Consider the following 22,073-nt stretch of genomic DNA (forward strand, 5'->3'; position numbering starts at 1 on the left):
TCTAGGAGCATTCAACTTCAACCAGAAAACACTAAAACTTAAACTTAACACTAAGAGTTGCATACAATAATGCCTAGAGCAATCAATGCTTCTCAAGACAAAACAATAGACTTAGAAAATGACAAGGAGATTAAACATGTGCTACTACAAACACAAAAAGTGAAACTTCTTTCTGTCATCTGATCTTTGTTCTGAATATTCTTCCCCCACTCTAATCTGCTGATCTTCTTCCTTTCTTTGCACTCTGCTCTCTTCTCTGATCTCTCTCACTTCTTGAATGAATGAGATTCATTGCTTTTTGTCTTACTACAAAATGTTTTTCCCTCTCATTTGGAATTCAAACTCACCTACCGAGTTAATGAGGGTCAAGCAGGTAGGTGGGCATTTGGCTCCAGGGGCAACATACCAAATGCAATAAATTTTTGACACTCTCCCTTTGTCCTGAGCCAAACAAAACAAGGATCACTCCTTATCCAAACCAATTACACCAAGACTCTCTCTTAGGTGCACAAAAGTTCCAATATCCAAAGGCTTAGTTAAAATGTCTGGTAGCTGCTGCTCAGACTTACAAAATTCCATCTTTATATCACCATCCTCCACCAACTCTATGATGAAGTGATACATGATCTCAATGTGATTTCTTCTCCCATGGAAGACTGGATTCTTAGATAGTGCAATTGAGGAGATGTTGTCACAAAAGATTGTGGTTCCATCCTCTTGCCTTTCATTCAAATATGTCAAGATCTTCCTTAACCAAATAGCTTGACATGCTGCTGCATTCATTGCTATTTATTCAGCTTCCGTTGTAGATTGAGCAACAATGGGTTGCTCCAATTAATTTCTTCTTGGGAGGAAATGTAGTTAACTCCCGTCTCATTTCTTTCAATAACATCTATTTCCTCATCCATGGCATTACACCATTTCTCTTCCTTCATAACTTCCTCAAAATAAGTTGGATCACTATGGGAAAATAATGCAAAACACTCTCATCATAATCTTCCTCATACCTTTCTTCTTGGTATATCTCCCTTAGAATTTTAGTCTTTCTTGGCAATAGGGAGGTGAGAGTGGGATTTGAATTCTCAGTATTCCTACTGCTACTATTTCATATACTAGCTTGGGGTTGTCTTGAAGTGCTTGGAGTTGTCACTCGACATGTAAGGGGTTTCTTACCTTTTTGCCTTTGTCCGCAATCTATGTTTTCTGCTCCATCATCATGCTCATCACCAATGTCTTCCTCTTTTTCATCAATACTCGATACTTTTCTTGAAGTGCTTGAGGATACATCAACTGAGCCATCCTATGATTGATTTTCAAGGAATTCCACATCTCTTGAAATGATGATCTTCTTGGTGATTGGACCATATAATTTGTAAGCCTTTGATTCCAAGCTATAACTTATGAAGACACATTTCACACCTTTGTCATCTAGCTTCTGCCTTTGTTCCTTTGACACATGTGCATATGCTACACATCCAAACACCCTCAAGTGCTCAACTATCCATTTATTCTTTGACCAAGCCTCAAGAGGAATCTTGTCCTAAACTTACTTTGTAGGACACCTATTAATCAAATATACTATTGTTCCTACAATCTCTTCCCAATATTTAGTTGGGAGTCCTTTTTCTTTCATCATGCTTTTGGCCATTTCAACAATGGTCCTATTCTTTCTCTCAACCACTCAATTTTTCCATTGAGTACAACCGACTGTAAGCTCTTTCTTGATGCCATTCATCCTGCAAAAAATTACAAATAAATTGGAGGTATAATCCCCTCCTCTATTTGATCTAAGAACCTTAACATAGTGTCCACATTCTTTTTCAGCTAGGGCTTTAAATTCAACAAATTTATCAAATGCTTCAGATTTTCTCTTCAAAAAATACACTCATGTTCTATGACTGAAATCATCTATGAATGTCATAAAATAAGTACTCCCCCCAATAGAAGTAGTTTGAATAGGACTTACTAAATAGAATGCACCAATTCTAATGGTGCTCTAGCCCTTCTAGAATTTTTAGAATTAAAGGGAAGCCTATGTTGCTTAGCTAAATGCAAGCCTCAAACTTGTCATATGAATTTAGAATGCTTGGCAAACCATCTACCATTCTTTTCTTGGACAACAAATTTAAATCAGAAAAGCCAAGATGTCCATACCTGAGATGCCAAAGCTTGGAGGGGTCTTCAATCACGCTCCTAAGAGTTGATTGTTGATGTATTGTTATACATGCATGCTTGGGAGGTGCAACACAGACTTGAGAAGAGAAGCATGTTTCTATCCTTAAAGGGAACATCTGGTTCTTTATCATTTGGACTGTTGCAAGTAATTTATTACTCCCATCTTTCTCATGAATGACACACTTGTAATTTTCCATTAGCACCTTGTATACATTTTGAATGAGTTGTCCAACACTCATCAAGTTGTGCTTCATACTAGGGGAAAAATATATATTCTGTATCTCCTTCTTCTCACCTTGCTTGGTGTGGACCATGATAGATCCTTTGCCCACTATGAGAATGGTTCTATTATTTCCCATCTTAATTTCAAACTTAAAAGTCTTATCAATGAAAGAAAATAAACTTTCAATACCACTCATGTGGTTGCTACAACCACTGTTCAAATACCATACCTCAGGGCTACCTTCTTCACCAATGTTGTACATGATGAAAGTTGTGGGATTGTTTGCATTTCCCATGTTCACATTAGCCACATTAGCATTATGCTTTGACTGATTACCCTTCTTCTTCCAACATTCACTAGCATAATGCCCATACCTATAATAGTAGTAGAATTCTAAATTGCTCTTATTTGAGTTGTAATTTTTCTTACCTCCTCTAGAGTTGTTTTAAGAGGTGCTTGCTCCCTCTTGGTTGCTTGCTCATCCTAAGCTTTCTGCACCAACATTCCTTTGACCATTCCTTCCATGACCTCTACTTCTTGAGCCTATATTAGAGCCATTTCTTCCTCTCCCCTACCTCTTGAATTCTCTTGAGCCTTGAAAGACTCATTCTTGGGAAGTTGTTGCTGATTAGTTAATTCGGTGCTCATGGGTTTGAAGAGTTTCCATCAACTTATCCATGGTTAATATGGTGAGGTCCTTTGCTTCCTCAATGGTCATCACAAGGTTGTCATATTTTTGAGGTAAATTCCTCAATATCTTTTACACAATCCTTTGGTCTTCGTAATCTTCTCCATTTGATTTGAGTTGGTTTATCAAAGTGGAGATTCATGAGTTGAACTCTGAAATAGGTTCATTGTCCTTCATGTGAAGTTTCTCAAATTCTCTTCTGATCATTTGTAGCTTCACTACTATGATCTTATTAGTCCCCTTGAAGTTTGTCTCAAGGATATCCCATGCTTCATTTGAGTAATTTGCTCCTGCAATCTTGGGAAATATTGTCTCTGTCATTGCTACCTCTATTAGGGTTAATGCCTTTGCATCCTTTCTCCTTGAATCTTTCATTTGAGTCTTCTGTGGGTTTGTGATGGCATCATACAATGTTGGAATTGTAACATCATTGAATCCATTAATCACAAACTCCCACAAATCATTAGCTACCATTATGGTTTTCATTTTCTTTTCCCATGTATCATAGTTTTGTCCATTATGCGATGGTGGCTGCTGCCATATCTTTCCTGCATCTCCTGCCATGTCAATTTCCCCCCCCCCCCCCCCCCCAAAAAAAAGAAGCCCTAACTCATTGCGGATGTGGGGCCTCAAAGCTCTGATACCATGTAAAGAATTCAATTTCACAAAATAAATTTTGCTCGACAATCAAGGAAATCAAGTAATAGTTTTTCTCAGCACAAGAGGATGCCAGGTGATAGGCAGATGGTGCCAAGTGAACTTGGTACATGAAGAACCCAAGTGAACTTGGAAAAAAAATAAACTTGGCACAAGAAGGTGTTGAGTTTTCTTGGTCACCAAAGGAGGGTGGAGCTTGGCATAGTGGATGCTAAGTGAGCTTGGTCAACAAAGGGGTGGTGAAACTCTGTAGGCTCAACACACAACTCGCACCAAGAACTGAGTGGACTGGGTAGATAAAGGCACCAAGTGAACTTGACATGAACAATAGAGGAAGAGCTCGGTTAAGGATTGAATTGAGTGAGCTATTTAATAGAATTACAATTTGAACATTTCCACCATTAAAACATAGAGAGGATAACAATGAAACTTGCAAGTATGAACCTAGAAAATACTAAGCACGCAATCGAGAATAGAAAGGGGGACAATGATGATCCAAGTATTCTTTCTTGCTTGCTTTCTATTCAACTAGGCTAAACTATTACAAAATTTGGGGCATTCAACTTCAACTAGAAAACATTAAAACTTCAACCGAAAAAACTTAAACTTACAACACTAAGGGCTGCATGTAGTAATGCCTGGAGCAATCACTGCTTCTCAAGAAAAAACAATATGAACTTACAACATGACAAAGATTCAACATGTGCTACTACAAACATGGAAAATGAAACTTCTTTCTGTCCTCTGATTTTTGTTCTAAATATTCTTCCTCTGCTCTGATCTATTGATCTTCTTCCTTTCTCTGCACTTTTCTCTGATCTCTCTCACTTCTTGAATGAATGAGATTCATTCCTTTTTGTCTTACTGCAAATTTTTTTTCCCTCTCATTTGGATTTCAAACTCACCTACTGAGTGTATGAGGTTCAGGAAGGCAGGTGGGCGTTTAGCTCTAGGGGCAACATACCAAATGCAATAAATTTTTGACAATTTTGACACACAGACTACCTGTATTTTTCATGAAGTTGATGCAATTTTGGCTTCTCTATATGCACAATATGATAATGGGTTTTCAATTTCTATGTATGTAGAATATGATCATGTGGTTTTTTGGTGTATAATGGTATCCAACATCCAGTTTTGATAGAATTGTATGCTTTCTTTTATCTTCAACATGTCTTCTTTGCATCCATGTGAGGATGGCTTCGAGATGTCTAATCAACATCTATGTGATGGTGTTTTTTGTTAGAATCTTCTCAGGACTTGCCATTGTGATTATGCAAATGGAGGTTCTTTGTATTCTCCTTCCTCATGTATATTGCAATTGGGTATGGGGTTCAAGGTATTGATCTCACCATTTGGGTACATATAATGTATATGGTTATGGGGCTTTCTTGTTCGGGACATTAGTGTTTCACTAGGTTTGGAGCATGACGTCTTTTGGATTTTTGTAAAGGGTTCATCATGGCCTTTTTTGGATACCCAAATTATATGATGTATATGTTGTACTTAATTGGTAGTTTATGATGCAAGTGTAACATTCTTGCATTTTATATTGTTATGGGTAATGAATGAAGTTTTTCTTTACTGGTTCTTTTTTACAAGAGTTCTTTTTAAACTAGTTTTACTAATACAAATGCCAAAGTTTTGGTTCAAAACAAACTATTGGTTGTTGTAATCTCCCCCAATAGAAGATTTTGGGTATGGTGTGGGAGAAAATCGTTGTTCCTGCAACATCTCATCCTTCAATTTCTAATCCTAATGTTTCTATAGCATCAAACACCATATTAAGTTCTTTATAGATGTAACCAAGTTTAGATAGATCTAGCCCCAAGAGAAACTTATGAATATCCCCAACAATCTCCTTAATAGACTAGTTGGCCTTAGCTATAACTTTAACATTATCGATAATAACAGGTTAGGGTCACCTTCTAGAGACAACATTGTAACCCCTATTGAAAGAGAAATTTTGATGCCCTATAGAAAGATCATTCCTCCCTCTTGGTTATTAGCATTTCCTTTTAAATTACTAGTAAAGGTTGTAACCATCTCACTCAATCTTATCTTTATAACTTCCTCCATCACAATTTTACCATAGATTCTTCTTGTTGCTCTATCAAACTTTTAATTGTACTATCCTAGTTTAAGTGGGCTCTACTCAGTATTTATCCTCTTTAATCTTTTAGAATTGTCAAACCTAGCATAAGAATCAAGCAGGCCCAAATTCCTTGCTAATTTAGTTTCTTTGGGAGTATCGGGGAATGAAAGATAATGCAAAGTTGCAACAAAAAGATTTTATGCAAGTAGTTTGTCCAAATTTTTGAACAGTTTCTTATCTTGGTTCTCAATATCACAAAAATTCCTATTATTCCTTTCCTTTCACAAGCTCCAACCAAAATAGGGAGGAATATGTTTCCATAGTTCTCTAACGAGGGGATTATATCTAGGCCCTTTTGAATAAGAATCCAAGTGTTGGATAGTGATGTGTCAATATTTTGCATCACCATTCTCTATACCGCTCAAGCATATTTACAATGACATAATATATATGGGATTTGTTTTTCCTCTTTCATATGTAGAATGCATCTATTAGGGAGCTAAAAGCCAAACAAATTTCTTGTGTGAGAATTTTATTATGCATCCTATCCATTAAAAGAAGCTAATTTTGGGAATCAATTGGGGTCCATACTTTTCGCTACATATGTAGTTGTGGGATTTCCTTCCTCCAATAACACATTGTAGGTCAACGTGACAAAGAAGCTACCCTTGGTTTTCTTGCTCCAAAAGAATGTATTCTTCCTTTGAAAAAGAGGGATTCCAATATTCTTTAACAACTTTTGCAACTCAATTGCCTTCTATAGTAGGTGATGCTAGTTTTGACAAAATTATGAAATATCCTTCTAGGACTTTAGAGGTAAAAGTAGTCAACAACCCAATACCCAAAAAACATCTTAGTACTTAAAAAATATCCTTATAGGTTTTATGAATGGTTATGTCTCTATCCCCCAATTAAGTATCTTCCCAAAATTGAATAATATAGCCCTCTCATATCTTTCATTTAAGTCCTATCTAAATAATATTCCTACAATTGGGAATGTTATTCTAGACGTTGGTGTTGTGTAGGTAACCCTAAGTTGTGAGGACCCTATAGAAATTCTCATAATTAAGATACTTGTATCTCATTATACTACTCCAATCAATATTATGAAGTGCAAGCTTCAATACTATTTTCACCATGAGGGCTTTATTGAGTAAGGTAAATTTTCTTATTCATAACCCTCCTAAATTCTTAGGGAAACACACAACATCCCAATTGAATATTATTATTATTTTTTCTCCTCCATGTCTATCCCTGAAAAAGTATTTTTGTTCATTCCAATTTTTTTTAATAAAAAAATCACGGTGCATGCAATTCCAAATAAAACAAGAAAATAAATAATGATACCTTGAAGATAATCTAGAAAAGTTATAGTTTTTCTTAGAATATATAGTCCACCAATATAACTGGGGGGGGGGGGGGGGGGGGGGGGGTTGAATCAATTATCCAACTAATATCACAATTATCAACCTTATTAAACTTTAACCATATGAGCAATATAATCAAAAACCACAACAAGCTACTCATGCACAATAACAACATATATGTTAACTAAGGAAACCCTTGGTTAAAGGGAAAACCCCGATGGGGATGATACCTAAAAGATGATGTACTAATATAAATATTCCTTGTTAAAGGATGGACCTTGTTAGGAGTCAATAACAACATATAGTACATATCAGTCCCTATTAGGAGACTTCAAATCCCTATTAGGAGATTTTAGAGTTGTGCCAGCCTTGCTAGGAGTTGTCGAAGACAACTGGACCCACTGCCCAAACAACTTCAAAGGAAATATCAGTGAACCCATTGTCCAAATGATCTCTGTATTATTCCTTGTAGAATAATATAAATGAATAGTACTACTCCTTGCTCTTTCTATCCTGTCATCCAGACTTTTGGTCCTTATGATCTTGTAACTAGATCACAAATCTTGCATCCAATAATCCCTTAGATCACTTACTTGCATTCAGTAAACACTCTACTCCTTTTCACACTTCACACTTAATAAAATGATCACTACTTCATTACAAACAAGGAAAAAATATTTCCTTTATACCATATCTTTAAAATAATTCCTTGAGTCGGCCTTGAGGCTTTCTCAATTGCTTATAATGAGATAATTAATTAATTTTCAATTGCAATAGCATTGTCAACTCACAATCTATACAACTTCTCACACATGCAACACGAGGGCTTTCGCATCTGATGATATCATCATCGGACTATCATAAGTCACTAGTTGACTGCACATCAATAGATTATATCACTACCAAAGGATATAATGCAAGCATTAGAAATGACTTCTCAGGTACTCTCTCTTAGTACTGCTCTCTATAAATCAGCTATGACTTCTGTATGTCTTTGACTTACATGCTATGCATTGAACCTTCACATTAGGATACTATACCAAACATGACCATGAACACACATTACCAAACAATCAAAACATTTTTCGTACAACTAAGATCTATGTCTACTACTCTATCACTCTTCAAAGACTTACTGTTATGTTGACATCAATGACAAACACAGTCATGAATGCAACATGTCAATACTCTCCAATGCTTAGGATACTCCCCCAAAGTAGTATCATCAACATTCATGCTAAAAATCTCCCCCTTTGGCATTGATGGCAACATAGATGAAAAATATCTAAGTTCCGAGAATACCAAATAGTACTCTGTTGTTGTTGCTATTGTTCTCATCTTTTCAAATCCTCTTTATCAACCAAATTTGAAATCCTGTGGAATACTGCTTTGTTCTTTTTCTTCTTCTTCTTTAGTATTGACAACAATTGTTCACACTAAACAACTCACAATACATCAAACTTCCTCATGCTGCATATCTCCCCTATAGAGATATTCCTCCTTCTTCTTTACACGAATCTTTCTAAATCTCCCTAATAAAGTAGATATTTTCATTCACTTTTCTCCCCATACATACTTAGGAGATGTTTTTCATGCATATTCTCCTCCATTGAGATCAATGACAAAGGCCTTATTATGTCAATTAACTGCTCCAAGTCTTCAACCAACTCAAGTGTCCAAAGAAACTGTTCAAGACCAAATATCAAGAGTCCTCAGTGACTCAGCTCTCAATAGATACTCCCCCATACATGAAGCATCAACATTCATGCTAACAATTTTTTTGCACAACTAAGGTGTTCCCCTTTCCACCTGCAAGATTCTTTCAAATCCTCTCTAAAATTGAGGCCCAAAGCATGCTGGAAACCTCTTTTACAATAAGGGGTAGAAACACATATATCCTATGAACCTTAACACTCTAATAAACTAAGATGGATTTGATTTTGTTTCATAGTTTCTCTACAATGTTGAGGAAATATATGTTTCTTTTTTAAAAGTTTATTCATTGTCCTGAGGCTTACAAACACTAGTTAAGAAAAAACTTCCACTTTCTTGCTTCAACTATTGAGCGTCCCTCAAATAGTATGGTATCATCCATGAGCTTTTTTTAGATTACATGAGGTATAATGGAATCGACTTTAACTCCCCATAACTTGCACGTGCTAACTACACTTAAAAAAATCTCCCTAGCAGCTCAACAAGGATAATAAACAAGTAGGGGGACAAGTGATCACATTGTCTTATGCCTTTATCAACACCAAAGAAACCCCCAAGAACCCCATTGACAAGGATTGCGACTCAAAAAATTGTCACCATTTCTCATATTAAGTTGATCATTTCGTCTTGAAAGTCAAGTTTCCTGAGGACTCAAAAAATTGTTTTAATCAATGGATAGTCTCTTTTTATGTCTTTCCTCCTCTTTTATTATGAAAAAATCATTTAAGGTTGTATTAATTCCAAAATATCATTCTATATTTATATTTAGGAAAAATATGAACCCATCACTAATTAAAAAAAGGACAAGTATAGATTCCTCCATTTTAAGACCTCAGTACTTTAATGGTAGTATGTGGATCTTAGAAGGAGAAAATTAGGATAGTTTTTTCCACATATTTAATTGACTCTCTATATTCTATCATATGGATAAGGATAATGAATTTAACAATACAAACAATACAAATGTAATATTTCACATGTAGGTTCCAAAGAACAACAGAATGAAGACTTATCCATGAAAATAAAAATTGTAAGACTAAATTGTTAACTAAATTTGTTAACCATACAAAAATGGAGGAGGAAAATTTATGTATGAACTCTAGCTTAGATGATACAAGTAGGTTTAATAATACATTTTCAAGAAAAAATAATCCTTATTTATTGCTAAATATGAGAAAAATAATGTTCCTTTCTATATCTTTCCTTTATTAGACATATAATGACATTCTCCATTTATATTTACATTTGTTACTACATGTCCATCATGATTTGTACATTACTTAAATGTCTATCCTTAGTTTGTGAATTCATCTCATAGAATTCCTAAGATTGCATATATTTTTTGAACCCTCTTCGGTGTAATTTAATTTTTCAAATAAAATTATAATAAACTTAAAAAGTTACCTTCCTTTACATATAATATTATTTTTCTAGTAATATTAAGTATCTTGATTTAAGAATCTCTTATGATAATGACCCTCATTGTCCTTATACATTTTAACACATTGCATTGATCTCTTTTTATTCACTAACACATAGTTACATTCTCATTAAATAAATTAAAAATGTGCCTCATGCAAAGAATTCAAGTTCTAATTTAAGGAATATAGTTGGCCTTATTTTTTTATATTTGAAAAGTGTAGGTTATTAATTGATCAATGAACCTTATATTATTAAAAAATTTATGATTATTTTAAGAAATGATGATGAATTTTTTTCTCATAAATCATTACATTTTAGGTTAACGTGTTACAAAAAAATAATTTATAAATAATAATAGCGTATCATCATGAAAAGTAAGCACACATAATTAGGTGCTCAAATTAGATCCATTTTAGTATGCATGGGTTCTCACATTGATTTCACACTCTCCTAGCACTTATGTGACCTTCAAAATACCATTATAAGTCCTCTATTGATTCAATTTCTTTAAAACTTGAGGTTGGCCCTTATTTCTAAGTAAGCTCCTCTATTTTTTCCACAATCAAGTAATTCATTTCATATCGTATCATATCATTTATGGCCTTTTCATGCTTTCTCGAGCTTTGATTGAGTTGTACTTGAAAATATGACATCTACCATATTTCTTGGGGACCCATTCTCCAAGGTACAAGTCACCAATGAGAATGTGTCCCTAGGTTTTTAGGTCCAAAATTTACCCAAAACTTTGTGCTAGAGTTTTGGGGAGAGATCAAGATATGTGGTTGGCTTGCTTTAGTTTTAATCCCCAAAATGATGGTGATTTATGTAAAACCTCTATCTCTCCTCATTTTATTATACATTATTTAACAACTAGCCTCAAGAATTCACTATCAAGATTTTAAGAGTTCATGAGAAATCAAGCAAATTGGAGTTTAAGATCTCTTCTACAATTAAGCATTCAAGTCTTCAATGCTTCAAAGAATGCTTCTTCTTCATGCATTGTGGAAAGATACAACACCCATTATTTAAGGATTTGTTTTCATGAATTATTACTGGGTTTTCATGGAGTTAAAATCAATGCACTAACACTTGTGATCATATCTAAATAAGCTTTACACCATAAAGGTATAAGGTGATTTATGTTTTAGATTTAGCTTCTATTTCATCTTTATGCAATTTCAATTCATTGTTAAGGTTGATTCCTAAATAGGGTTTTGACCAAGGAAAAACTCTTTTCCCAACCAAGTTTCTTCCCATTTTTCTATGTACAACAATAAGTTATAGAGTCACTCTTTTTGTTTTGGGCAGTACAAGAAAAATTTTGGATTTCATGAAAATGTTGTCTGAAATTGTCAAGAAAATATTATCACATTCACTCTTTTCCTAGGTACAAGTTGAGTTTTGACTTGACATTTCCATTTTTGACTAAAATCTAGTGGGAAGTCAGTTTACAACTCTTGATATCAAATCTAACGTTATAGCTCATTTCAGGACCCCAAAGATAAAAATAATTGAGTCCAAAAGTTCAAATTTTTGTATTCCATTTCCAAGTGCATTCAAATCCACCTCCATCAAATTTCACATCGGTTTCATCGATTGATTTAGATTAGACACTTGCTTGTTGGTTCACTTACATATTCATTTTATTCTTTCGCTTCCAATTCTAAGCAACGAAGGAATCAAAACCACTTAAGCATAGGTATGACATTGACATCTCTCAAGTGGTGTTGATCATAGTTATCTTGGGGTGTTTTGTGTTCTAATTTATCTTATTATAGATTTTTGTGAACTCGACCTATGACATTATCTCCTTTTGTTTTTGGTGGCTAGATTTCATGACATTTCTACTTTGATTTTCTGTCTACATATACTTTGTATGCATCGCATTAATTAATATTTATATCATACCTTTTCTACATTTTATGTATTTAGATGTTCTTTTCATGCATTACATTGTTGCATTTTTATCCATTCAGATCTAATATAGATAGATTCATAGATCCATTGCATTCTTGCATTTTATTATCATTTCATTTTTACGTTTACATGTTTGAAAATAATAAAAATACAAAAATATTTCATATCATGCATTATTATTTTTTATTTGCACTTCCATTCTATGGATGGAGTTATCATTATTTACTAGTTCAATCTTAAGTTTCTTTCAAGATATTTTCTTTCATGCATATGCTAATATAGCATAATTTTTTAATCCATAATAATCATATTCCCTTCCCCAAAATTGATCCCATTTGTGCAAACATTTTATTAGCACAAGAAGATCCTATTAACATATCCTCAAAGATTCTCCCTCCAAAGGATGATATCTTGAAAGATGATGTTGATCCTTTCCTAAAAGGTATCCCACTCATGAAGGCATTTTGGTGCAAGAGAAAAATATTTTACCCTACTTTCCCGTCCATCCCTCCATTTTTAGGGATAACGCTTTAGTGAGTCATTATTATTCCTCTGCTAAAGTGTTCTTTATTCATTAAAGATGTTCCCACCCTTAATGGTTCTCCTATTTCTAATGAAACATTGAACAATGTAATAGCTTATTTTCTTCCTCACAAAAAAGCATTGATAAAATAAGATGATATAATGATTGGAATTTATTCTACCTCCTCTCGAGATGATACCTTCTTCTATGATGGTGTGCTTCTTCTAAGACATGTCACCTTTATGAGGATATTTTGGAGTAAGAGGAGGACCTTATAATTATCTTTTTTAGTGTTACGTTACCTTAATTTGACATCCCTTTTCAAGATGAAATATTAATGGAAGTCCCTATTTTCTATTCTAAATGTTTTCTTACTCATGAGTAAAGCATTCATGTAGTGCCTCTCATGTCTACAGTCTATACCTTGTTTATTTTGATTCGAGAGATACTTGATACTCTTATTTTGTACCTTATGATGACCTGAGGGTCAAATGTTGTACTTGGATTCAGTACTATAGATGCTTTACTGCTATACTATTCAGTTTATCATATTTGCATGTTGATGCTATTTTGAGATGACAATAGATCCATGAGGATATATGGTTATATGGTTTATTGGACATATTTGTAGATCATGTTATGAGATGAATTTTATGCTATGGTTATTTACTTCATTCTTGTATCTTTACGCTTTCTGCGAATGTGAGTGATGTAAATGGATTAAATAGGTATTTTAATACATGTTGCTTCAGCTATTTTATTATATGCAATTACACTTGATCATGTATTCTAGTGTGCAAGAATTACATCCCTGGCACTGGCACATGGAGTTAGTGATTCAACTATTCATATTTTACCAATGTCGTCCCTGTATGGTTGACGTACCCTTATTTTAGTTTTTTAAAATCTAAACCTTTAGGTGATTAGTAAATCCGAACTCATCTGCACTATGTGATTAGACCAGTGAGCGTGTCTGTGCATTTAGAGGTTCGCTTTGTCGTGAAAGTGCTAAGTGATTTTCTATGATTTTGGGTTTTCGGGTTTAAATCTTTTTGGATTTAATTTCTAGGAGCTTTGCCTTAGGTGAATTTCTGTTACGAATAATAACCTGTTTTCGTTTGAATTGATTCAGAGTTTAGCTACTATAGTTGGCTATTTGTCCTAATCGAGTATTCACTCAAAAAGTGAATAAGTGTTGAAAGAGGAAATGGAATTCCTCACTTTTGATATTGGGATTTTAGAATTTGGAGAGCTTTTTCCAAAATCCTCTTATGAAGGATTGGTCTTTTGTTCATTCTGGGAGCTATGAGCGTGGGATCTTCGCGAGGTTGGTCTCGTTGGATTCAGCTCAGGGAGTTTGTGCTTTGTTGTTAGTTTCAGTAGTTTTAGTGAGTTATTTATTTTATCCTGTGGGTTTTTGTTTCAGCCCCTTTTGCTATCAGGTAGGGCCTTCCCGTTTTCTTGTTTTTGCTCTGTTTCTGCTTCTGTTTCTTGTAGCAGTATGTTAGGAGGTTTAGAACTAGTGTTCCCCTCTATTTTTGTATGCTGGTTCTGCCCGATTGGTTGGGTATGAACATTTTCCCTATTTTTGAAATGGGGGTTTAGGTTTTTGAGCCATTATGCTGGCCATTTTTGCATAAGGTGTTTGATTTCTTTTATTTTTGGATTTTTGGGGATTTTGAACCCAAAGGCCAAATGGGTTTTAGTTTCAAAATTTTCCAAAATTTGAGGTTTTTGCCTCGTTTTGTGTGCTACCATATTTTCTCAAGGTTTCTTGGCACAATGTGGTTCATGGACTTGGATGATCTATTTGGATATCTGTCAAACCACGTTTGCACTTTTTGTTGCATTGGGATGCATGTTGCATCCATCCTCCCGAGTTTGTTTCCGTTGAGTGACTTTACGTTGGGTTCTCATCCAATCTTTGTGTTGATCTTCGTGATAGTGGTGCGCCACACATGAGTACGTACACGTACAATTATTGGGTGACCTGTAGGGCTCGATCTTCTATGGTACTTTCAAAAGTTATGATCATTGGGGTTGGGTTGGGAATTTGCATGCCTACGGGCACTCATCGTTGGATAAGCATGGGTAGGGTAGGGTAGCATATGGAGGGGGCTTCTATCTCACAGATTGGTGACCTTGTCCAATAGGGTTGGCGTGAAGAAGTTTCAAGTAAGTGATAATTAAATAAAACATTCGGTGGTAATAAAATTTAAGATAATAAAATGTGTGTGCGGGGCCCTCCGTTGAGGAGTTGAAACACATGATCCGAGCTTGGGCTTATCGATGCCAAGTGACTCTCCATGATGTCAGTCCCTACGTAGTAGCCCATTGAGATGTCTAACCAGGACCTATAGTTTATGCATTGTCTTGTCTTGGGTTTAGTCATCATATTGCTTGGCATGTGTGTTAGCCATGGATGTTGTTTTGTGTGTTTGAGGTTGAATCATTATCTCCATCATCACGGTGGGTGTGGACCTATGGGTGCCACTTGGTTGGGAGGCGTAGCTACCTTCACCACTGCTAGGGACCAATGTATAGAGACGACCTTGTATCCTAGTGTGACCATTGCTGGATGTGTTCGCTTAGTACTTCGATTTACAGAGTATGCTTCTTGTGATTTATGCTTTCATTGGGATGTTGTTTATCATATTTAGATGATCTTAGTTTTGACGCATTCTTTATTATGTTGATTAGCATGTGATAGGTGATGTTATTTACTTGTAGGTTTATCTTTTGTTATACTACTAGCATGTTAGATTCCTTCTGTTTTTGGTTATTAGCATGTTTAGTAGTGACGTCCCTATCAAAACAGTTTTGATGATTTGATCGGTGGCTTGGGATGTTATGCATGGGGGATGGCTAGGGCCCATGATGGCCTTATGATGCCATTAATGGTTGGGAGGAACTGCGTACTTAGTTTGGTTGTTTTGAACATTGTGATGTTATTTCAGTTATTGTGATGTTGCTTTAATTCACTACGATGTTCCTTTTATATTTTTACTCCTATCTATTAGACAGTTAGATGCTTTTCTTTCTGTATTTCCTTATTCGATTCGAGGGTTCTTGCCTCAAAATGTGGATCTGGTACTCCCTGGTGTGGAGGTTCTGAACTCAGTTTTGGTCTTTTGTTTGTCCTTAAGTGTTTTTATTTAGTTTCCTAGGCGACCTTTTATCAGCATGGTGTGACACAAAAATGTATCACACACCCATTGAAACTATATCGTGCAACCCCTGCTTCTATCACATGCCTCTTGGAGAAATGTCACGCAATACTGGAAAGTATCGCACCTCCTTTTGAGAAATGTCATACGACACCCTTAAAGTGTCACACGCCTTCGAGAGAAGTATTGCCCAGTCCTTGAGAAAGTGTAGATTTAATCACGAGATCATTTTTCTTAACATTCTTCTTGCTAAGGTGATTACTCAACCTGAACCAAAAAGAGGCATAGTTAAAATCTTGCGAATCTTCCTCTTTTGTAAGGACCATTGGTATCATGCCCACTCTAATTTCAAGCCTTACATTGCAAATTTCATCAACATATTGATATCATTCATCTAACATGTTGCAATTTGTTATTTTCAACCAAGATTAGTTTGAATAAAATTTAAGTTCCGATTATGTTTCTGCATACCATGTATCATTGTTAGCCTATCCTTTAGCATTTCCTTGTTGTCCATAGAACATGTTGGAAGTCATAATGGGAAAAAATATTCTGAGAGGGGTGGTGAATCAGGATCACTAAACTTTTAACCTTCAAAATAATCTGACTAATTTTACCACATTATCCTTCTCATATCTCGATTATGTATAACATAACTTTAAATTCTATAATAGATCTAACTATGTATCACATACATCAACATGAGACTCTAAACACACAACACAAAGATTTTTTTTACCTAGAAACCCTCCAAGGTGAAGGTAAAACTAGGGTGGGGATGACACTCACAAATATTTACTTTTGCAGTAATAAAGTTAGCCTATTAGGACTACAAATTTGATCACTTCCGGTGATCTACCCTATGAGGGGTCTGCCCTATTAAAGGCTTTACAAAGATTGTTAGGTTTACCTTGATTAAAGGATTTGACACTTACAATGAAGTAAGGACTTTGTTAAGAGATTTACATAGGTCTATTAGAACCACTCTATTAAGAGATTTACCCTTATTCACTTTATCAAAAATTATTAAGTGCCTAATTATTTAGTTTGCACTTACAATGATGATTACATATCTCCTCTTTACAATCTCTGATATGATCTCTTATCTAATATATCTTTTTCTATCCTTCACTACTTCACTAGGTCACTAAACCCTATTACTTCACAAATTTCATTTGCAACCTCCAAAATCTAGCTCCTTTTCATAATACTTTGCTTGGTTTCTCATATTACACATACACACTCTCTATATGAAAATAGGGTTTGGATCCACTCTTATAAAGACACATGTAGAGTCTTCTAGACTAAGATTAACAATCTAGATGTCTCCCTTTTTGCCTCTTTATCTGATTGGTTATACCACTTTCATAGGGATCAATGGTCCATGTCAAAATGTGTAACAATCACTATAACAAACTCTACGATTATTAAATATTGTTTATATGTCAGCTCAAAATAGTTTACCTCAAAGTTTGTACCATTTCATACATTTTTGTACACACTATGTTACACGGCACATATTGACTCTGATGCTTGGTCATAATTTTTCTTCTTGCTAATTCTCAACCTTAACTAACTTGGCTCCTTCTCTATGACTCAACATCCATATGTTCTATTTACTCCACATTTACTAAACTCAGCTTATATAGGAATACTTGATGACCAAAGATTTGCTCAATTCCTATAGAGCTCAACATACACATGATTATCCATAAGTCTTTACAAATACATGACTCAACCTATATAGAGTGACTCGGTCATAGTGATGACCAACCAACTCTACCTTGTATATGACTTAGTGTTTGAAACTAATAGACAACAAAACTTAGAGAGATCAACAAGAAAAATCATACTTTGTGAGTAACATAACATATCTATTTCCTCCTTATTTGTGTCTCTACACTTAGGGGGAAATGATGTTACATAAACCTCTCTCATCCTCTTTTAAGGATGCAATTTTCCCTTGGTTAAGTGACATTTGTCTCTTATATAATATCTAATCTTACACAGAAATAGTGGTTACATCAAGAAGTATCTTCTATAAAATATATGTGCATCCTTGATCATAAAAAAATCTCTTACCTTGGGGGCAAAAAACATGTTACCCTTCCCCAAGAATTCTTTTACCTAACAATGAGGGAGGTGTAAATTATTCCCTTCTCGTATAGTATTCATTTTCAACATTCTTTAAAAGGATCTATTTTAAGCTTCTTATATGGTATTTCTTTGTATTTGTCCCTTCCTTGATCTCATAGCCTGAGTTCTGACCTCTTTATCTTGGATTAGATGTTTCTTGTGGGTACCTTCTCCATGATAAAAATATTATATCCTTGTTAATATTTTCCTTTATATGTAAAAATAGTCCTTATTTTCCATCTTAAGGTGGGGTATGCATGGCCTCCTTATTGCAAATACTCTTGTTACTCTAAGAATTATCGATAGAGTACACTAATATAATACAACTTTCTAGAGCCAAGTCACTCTCCCTTATACATCTTTTTTGTGAATTTTATTAGATACACTATTTTTATTGGAGTATACTTAGGATTGGTTGAACTAGTATAACATGATTTTCTAGCACATTCCAAATCTCCTATTCATAGATTTTCAAGATTGGTTGATTAACATTACACAATTTTCTAGACCATTTTACCTATCTTCTTCATGGGTTGACTAATATAACATAACTTGATAGACAATGAAACCTCTCATTTTCATAAGCTTTCCATGAGTTAACTAGCATGTGGTACACCATAAATTCCCTCTTTACACTCTATTATATGGGTGGAAGGAACTAACATAACACAATTTACAAGACCATTTCCCCATCTTCTCTCCCCCCTGTCATGGATCACCTAACACAACACAATTGCCTAACCTTTGTTATTCATAATTTCCTTTTTCTCTCTTTTTTGATTCCATAGCATACGATACTTTTCTATTGATTGAATCATGGAGTCTCATCATATATTTGGTGTGTGTTCATGTTTTTCTTAGGTAAATATTTCTGTTTTTGTACTAGCTTTCTAAGGATGATTCTAGCAGTTGAAATATTTTCTTTAGCAAGGTCTCTTCAACTAGTTGAATTAGAATCTTACTAAGATTTGTATTTTTTGATTTTTTAATGTATTGTTGTATACGAATGTATAAATCAAGATCCTTGGTTTAGGGGATTGTGTCCATGCTTTAGTGATACCTTATCTCATTGCAAATTTTCCACAATTTTCATCTTTATCTCTCTTTCTTCTACTTTACATGAGCATGAGGTAAAACAATAATCCCATTAAAGTGAGGTTTAAATGTATCACCCTAAAAATTAAGCACCCTTAATAAGGTGCTCATTTTAGCCCATTTTTAGTATAAATGGGAATTTCCACATTGATTTTACACTATTGAAGAACTTATTGGAACTTAACATTATAAGTCCTATATTGGTTTTGTTGAAGTTGAGGAAACTTCAACCCCATAGCTCTCAAGAATCACTGCATGCAAACAATTGTCATAGAAAGAGAGGAGCGAAGCCATAGAGGATGAAATTCATAGATCCATAAGAGAGGAGAAATTCTTGATGAGAAAAAAGAGAAATTGTTGTTAAAAAAAAGTTTTCATTACAAAAAGAGATCTGTCCTTATAAAAAGAGATCAAAACCCTAAAAGGTAAAACCCAAGTTGCATGATAATAATTAATAAAAGAATTAATTATTATATGCCTAAAGTTTAGCTTAAGTAAAAGAGGGTTAATAAGAAAACATCTTATTACTCTAACACACCCTTAAGATAGAGTTAGGTAGTAGCTAACAATCTAGAAACTACTACTTAAAGTAAATATGGGTACCAACAACAAGGCCTGATGAGGTACCCAAACTCAACCAAATTTCTGTAGGAAAACCCTACTCCAAAAAGAGATGGAAAGAGTGCTGAAATATTAGTGAAGGACTCAAAAGCCTCCAAACTAGAGAATGTCTTAGAAGTTAGGAACAAAAATGATGATCATGTAGAACACCACTGAAGCATGTAGAAGCTGCAAAGATCTATTGAAAAGTAAGCCTTGATGTGTCATTAGAAGACTCTACTCAAATCAAGAGGCACACAAAGGAAAACAACTAAACTCAAATATATAGATGGCATGAAACACCAAAGCCGAAAGAGTTGATCAATCAAACATGGAATGCTGCAACCAAAGTAGGAACAAAAGAAGAGTGTCTATTTGGTAAATGATCCATCTAACTGACATGCATAGGTACCCAACCATTGCATCCTCCTAGTACATAGGAATAAATATTAAATACATAGTCCACTCCATCAAACCAAGGAAGCATAATAAGCAACAGAAGAAACCCCCTGATGTAAACAAGGGTGAGGTGACATGAAACTAGAAAAGTAAACCAATAGAACTACATGTCAAGGAACCACGATCAAGATGCACAAAAAAATACATTTTTGTTTATAAAGGTGATCAATCTTCAACATATCATGAGGCTAATGTCACAGAAGGGACACTTATTGGACAAAGGTAGACGAGAAACAAAGGAAAAACATCAAGCCCCCATGGCACTTTAATTAGAGTAGTGCATGCACAATAAGGCATAAGATATGGTGAATCCTAAGAATACAATAATTTGTATGAGTGTCCTCAGACGATACTACTCAAATCAGAAGGAAAAATAAGGAGAAGTACCTGAAACACAATTACAGAAGGAATATGACACTTTATCTTAGTGTGCTTATAAAAATGCATATAATAGATGTCTACAAAGACTAGAAGTAACATAAGATTGATATAACATTTAGCACATCTCATGACGAATCAATTGAAGCAACGAAAAAATGATCCCCATACCTAAAACAACCCAAATATCAACCAGAGTGAAAAAAATATAAAAAACAAACTAGAATATGTCTAGAAAGAATCTAGAAAAACAACCAACACCATTGGAAAGAGTACAAAAATAACTTTTGAACAATATAAATAATTCACAAATTTAAGATTGGATGCTCTAGATATGTTTCCTAGAGTGCAAAATAGAACCCCTAACTTTGATAGCAATGAAAAAGCCATCAAAACTAAAAATTACCTATACCATCACGATGGGCTCAGAACTAGATTTTTGGCGATATCTCATTTGTAAAAAATAGAGCCAGAAGGGAAAACTAGCACACCAATGCAATGCTAATGTTAGTAAGTGACAAGATCGAATTTGATAGTTGAATGGACATCGAGGCAAAAAAATTCCAAAAAAATCTCCACATGTCGGGAAAAAAACTTGCTTGAAAAAGACAATGCCTAGAAAAAGTCACGGTGGTTGGGAAAGTCCTCAAAAAATGGAGCATGGGCTCCCACATGATGGAGTGCGAGCCCAATAAACCACAAGCTCAAGAAACAAACCAAAGCATGAAATCAACAATTCTAAAATTGGAGGGTTGAGAAATCCACCAAAAACACCAAAAGTAATGCCTAAATTGTCAGAAGATGAGTACGACACACTGCCAAGAAAAAGGTCATGCTTAAATCAAGGAAAGACTAGGCATGTGAAGCAAGACACTGACTATGTGAAGACATCCATGCATGGCCCAAGGAGGTGAATCTCAAATTGAGCTCAAGGGAAGAGATAATGAACCACTTGGTGTAAGCTGCATTGGCTCTAACATAGAGCGCACATATGTGACTACATGTGGGCCAAAGACAAAGTGCAATTACATCTAATAAAATGTCAATGGGGAAAAAAAAATGAGGGTTGCAAAATGTGTCTAGAGGTGCACATGGGCGGGCAATACCATGTGCTAAAAATTGTGTGCAGTCTAGAGTTCCAAGAAGGCCACATGAGTGCTAACTTGGGGTGTTGCATGAGTTAGAGGAGGTATAGTTAGCATCTAGGATGACATAAAAGGTACCAACACAAATAGGGGAGGGGCCTACTACTTGCGGGTATGCAAAAAAAAATTCTCCCTTTTCAAAGCATGCGCTACATTTTTCAATCAAACACATGCAATTTTTTTTCCAAATGCCTTTACAAAAACAAACAACATTAATTTTTGTAAGAATTTTATTTTAATGAAGAAGAATATCATTGCCTCGTTTGTCGAGCCTAAGGCTATACAACCTCGGGCTGAATTTTTTGACTTGAAT

Source organism: Cupressus sempervirens, chromosome 1, assembly GCF_028749045.1.
Source record: "Cupressus sempervirens isolate cs-2001-9-10 chromosome 1, ASM2874904v1, whole genome shotgun sequence".
NCBI classification, from domain to species: Eukaryota; Viridiplantae; Streptophyta; class Pinopsida; order Cupressales; family Cupressaceae; genus Cupressus; species Cupressus sempervirens.